Here is a 5,000-nt window from a genome sequence, read left to right as displayed (position 1 = left end):
CATGAACCAAACGGAGAGAAGTCATGAACCGAGCGGTTTAGGGTCAGGGTGAGGGTTGTTAGGGTGAGGCCGTTAGGGTGAGGCCGTTGCTTCGAGCGGGAAGATGGGCAGCCCCGCCCCCCCCCCCCCCCCCCCCCCCCCCCCCGTTGGGTGGAAGGAAACCTCTGCTGCGGGCCCGGCAACCATCCCGAACGGACCCGCTGGGTCCAAATGTCTGCCGCGGGCGGTCCTGCTGCGGTCGCGGGTTCGTTGGAAACCTCTCCTGCTGCTGGCATGGCCACCCTCCCCCCCCCGCCCGACTGACGACCCTGCGGGCCCGGCGACCCGGTGTCCCGTTGCCGCGCGGGGAGTGATCCTCGGGGCCGTGCCGGGCGGGCCCAGCGACACGAAGAGAGTGGGGGGGGGGTCGGAGGGAGTGGCACTGGGGAGAGAGGGGTGGGGGAGAGAGTGCCCCCCCCCCCCCCCCCCCCCATTAGGGGCGAGTTTATGCAGTCATCAGAGTTTATACCTAACCTCATGATGCTTTATTAGCCGGATAGGCTGTCTGACCTCGTCCCCAGTCCCTACTCCTTCCACTGGATTCTTCTTATACCCTCTTTTTCTTCGTGCCCCCCCCCCCCCACGCAGGGAGGGTTCCAAGAGGGAGGAGGGAGGGAGGGAGTCCCGGGGCCGTGAGAGAGAGAGAGAGCCTCATTAGCTGCTAGGTTCACCTCATTAGCTGCTAGCTAACGCGTCAGACCTTTTACATTCTTTAGAGGATTGAAACCTCAGGGCCTTTAACCCCCGTTCACCGTTTACACTCAACGATCCTTCCGAACAAAACCCTTACACATCTGTCCGTCCAACTGACCCCCGAGATACCTAACACGCAGATTAACACGTCAGCGGTGATCGGCGTGTCATAGAGGAGTCACAAAGACGGGCAAAATAGAGTGGTTGAATAAAAAATACTCACTCAATTGGCCGTGATTTAACGTAGCACACAATGATGCAAAGCCCATGCAAAGTCCAGTGGCCCAAGCAAACAAATAAGATAGATCTGGCTCGGCGTTCCTCATCTCCACATCGTCACCCAGCACGCCGACGCCCAATAACAATTCCCCCGCAAATTGTGCACCTCGAGCGGCAGTACTTTAAACGGCGCCGTCTTCGGCGTGGACGGCATGAACCAAGTCGGCAAGCATCGTCACCCAGCACACAGACGTCCACTAACAATTCCTCCCCCCTGCAAATTGCGCGCCGCGAACGGCAGTACTTTCAAGTATGCCGCCTTCGGCGGGGACATCGTGAACCAAATCGGCAGGCAGGCGTCGTCAGCCGGTCGACCGACCCCCAGTTGCATTGCCCCAACGGCCATTGTGCACTTCGAACAGAACAGTGCTTTTAAAATATTCCGCCTGCCGCGTGTACATCATGAAACAAATGGAAAGGACGAACCGGGCGTGCAACCGATGCACGGAGAGTGACAGGTCGTCAAGCAAGTCCGTGGCAATCCGTCGGCCGACTCGGCCGCGGCCAGCAGAGGCGTTTTGGCCCGGGCGCGCCGAACTTTGCGCGCCCTCGGTATGCGTAACACTAGCACATGCCTTCAAAACTCACTACAAAATAACCCCAAAGTATGCCGCCTTCCCCGTGGGCCTTGTTACCAATATCTTGCCCTGCTTCCTGATGCCCTTATGGGGTCGGCTCTGTTCTTGCAGAACCCTCAGGTGGTGCAGAGTCTGGGCCATTTTATCAATATCTTGCCCTGATTCCTGATGCCCTTATGGGGTCGGCTCTGTTCTTGCAGAACCCTGAGGTGGTGCAGAGTCTGCGCCTTGTTATCAATATCTTGCCCTGCTTCCTGAAACCCTTATGGGGTTGGTTCTGTTACAAAACCCTCAGGTGGTGCAGAGTCTGGGCCACTTTATAAATAACTCTGCCTGCATTAGGGTCAGGGTTAGGGTTAGGGTTAGGGTTAGGGTTAGGGTTAGGGTTAGGGTTAGGGTTAGGGTTAGGGTTAGGGTTAGGGTTAGGGTTAGGGTTAGGGTTAGGGTTAGGGTTAGGGGTAGGGGTAGGGGTAGGGGTAGCGGTAGGGGTAGGGGTAGGGGTAGGGGTAGTTTGAACTACTGCCGCTCCAGGCGCGCACTGTGCGTGGGTAATTTTCAGTGGGCGTCGGTGTGCTGGGTGACGATGCCGCCCAGACTCTGCACCACCTGAGGGATCTGCAAGAACAGAGCCGAACCCGCAAGGGTATCGGGAAGCAGGGCAAGATATTGATAACAAGGCCCAGACTCTGCACCACCCGAGGGTTCTGCAAGAACAGAGCCGACCCCATAAGGGTATCAGGAAGCAGGGTGAGATAGTGACACCATTTGTAAAACCGGCAAATCCCACCCAGGAAACATTGCAAAAATTGGCCTCTAATGCTGGAACGTGGGTAAAGCCAAACAAACACGACACGTTTTAAAAGAACGTTACTAAAACAGCCTGGGATATGCCCATGACAAAGGATAGGCCGAACCTCACCAGAAAAAAAGAGAGGGAGACCACGGCAGAGCTGAGGGATAAACATGAGATGGTGATAAAACCAGCAGACGAGGGGAGCAGTAGGGTTACAAATTAATGTCAATATGGGGCCTGCTCCCACTGGGTAATAGACAAAAACATAGAACAGGGTGACAGGAGAGACTGGATAGCACAGAGGATAACCCGTGAGCGAAATAATGGGGTGTATGCAGTTCAATGTAAGGAGTGTACCTTACGGTACATAGGGGAAACAGGTAAAACAGCCTCAGCGGTGATCGACGTGTCAAAGAGGAGTCACAAAGACGGGCAAAATAAAGTGGTTGATTATAGACAATAGACAATAGACAATAGGTGCAGGAGTCGGCCATTCAGCCCTTCGAGCCAGCACCGCCATTCAATGCGATCATGGCTGATCACTCTCAATCAGTACCCCGTTCCTGCCTTCTCCCCATACCCCCTCACTCCGTTATCCTTAAGAGCTCTATCCAGCTCTCTCTTGAAAGCATCCAACGAACTGGCCTCCACTGCCTTCTGAGGCAGAGAATTCCACACCTTCACCACTCTCTGACTGAAAAGGTTCTTCCTCATCTCCGTTCTAAATGGCCTACCCCTTATTCTTAAACGGTGGCCCCTTGTTCTGGACTCCCCCAACATTGGGAACATGTTTCCTGCCTCTAATGTGTCCAATCCCCTAATTATCGTATATGTTTCAATAAGATCCCCCCTCATTCTTCTAAATACCAGTGTATACAAGCCCAATCGCTCCAGCCTTTCAACATACGACCGTCCCGCCATTCCGGGAATTAACCTAGTGAACCTACGCTGCACGCCCTCCATAGCAAGAATATCCTTCCTCAAATTTGGAGACCAAAACTGCACACAGTACTCCAGGTGCGGTCTCACCAGGGCCCGCTACAACTGTAGAAGGACCTCTTTGCTCCTATACTCAACTCCTCTGGTTACGAAGGCCAACATTCCATTGGCTTTCTTCACTGCCTGCTGTACCTGCATGCTTCCTTTCATTGACTGATGCACTAGGACATCCAGATCTCGTTGAACTCCCCCTCCTCCTAACTTGACACCATTCAGACAATAATCTGCCTTTCTACTCTTACTTCCAAAGTGAATAACCTCGCACTTATCTACATTAAACTGCATCTGCCATGTATCCGCCCACTCACACAACCTGTCCAAGTCATCCTGCAGCCTTATTGCATCTTCCTCACAATTCACACTACCCTCCAGCTTAGTATCATCTGCAAATTTGCTAATGGTACTTTTAATCCCTCCGTCTAAGTCATTAATGCATATCGTAAATAGCTGGGGTCCCAGCACCGAACCTTGCGGTACCCCACTGGTCACTGCCTGCCATTCCGAGAGGGACCCATTTATACCCACTCTTTGCTTTCCGTCTGTCAACCAATTTTCTATCCATGTCAGTACCCTACCCCCAATACCACGTGCCCTAATTTTGCCCACTAATCTCCTATGTGGGAGCTTGTCGAAGGCTTTCTGAAAGTCGAGGTACACCACGTCCACTGACTCTCCCCTGTCAATTTTCCTAGTTACATCCTCAAAACATTCCAGTAGATTTGTCAAGCATGATTTCCCCTTCGTAAATCCATGCTGACTCGCAATGATCCTGTTACTGCTATCCAAATGCTCAGCAATTTCGTCTTTTCTAATTGACTCCAGCATCTTCCCCACCACTGATGTCAGACTAACTGGTCTATAATTACCCGTTTTCTCTCTCCCTCCCTTCTTAAAAAGTGGGATAACATTTGCTATCCTCCAATCCACAGGAACTGATCCTGAATCTATATAGAACATTGAAAAATGATCTCCAATGCTTCCACTATTTCTAGAGCCACCTCCTTAGGTACCCTGGGATGCAGACCATCAGGCCCTGGGGATTTATCAGCCTTCAGTCCCATCAGTCTACCCAAAACCATTTCCTGCCTAATGTGGATTTCCTTCAGTTCCTCCATCACCCTAGGTTCTCCGGCCCCTAGAACATTTGGGAGATTGTGTGTATCTTCCTCAGTGAAGACAGACCCAAAGTAACGGTTTAACTCGTCTGCCATTTCTTTGTTCCCCATAATAAATTCCCCCGTTTCTGTCTTCAAGGGACCCACATTTGCCTTGACTATTTTTTTCCTCTTCACGTACCTAAAAAAACTTTTGCTATCCTCCTTTATATTATTGGCTAGTTTACCCTCGCACCTCATCTTTTCTCCCCGCATTGCCTCTTTAGTTAACTTTTGTTGCTCTTTAAAAGAGTCCCAATCCTCTGTCTTCCCACTCTTCTTTGCTATGTTATACCTCCTCTCCTTAATTTTTATGCTGTCCCTGACTTCCCTTGTCAGCCACAGGTGTCTCTTACTCCCCTTAGAGTCTTTCCACCTCTTTGGAATAAATTGATCCTGCAACCTCTGCATTATTCCCTGGAATACCTGCCATTGCTGTTCTACCGTCTTCCCTGCTAGGGCCTC

The sequence above is a fragment of the Rhinoraja longicauda genome, unplaced genomic scaffold (assembly GCF_053455715.1).
Source record: "Rhinoraja longicauda isolate Sanriku21f unplaced genomic scaffold, sRhiLon1.1 Scf000083, whole genome shotgun sequence".
NCBI lineage: Eukaryota > Metazoa > Chordata > Chondrichthyes > Rajiformes > Arhynchobatidae > Rhinoraja > Rhinoraja longicauda.
This window is presented reverse-complemented; position numbering follows the sequence as displayed.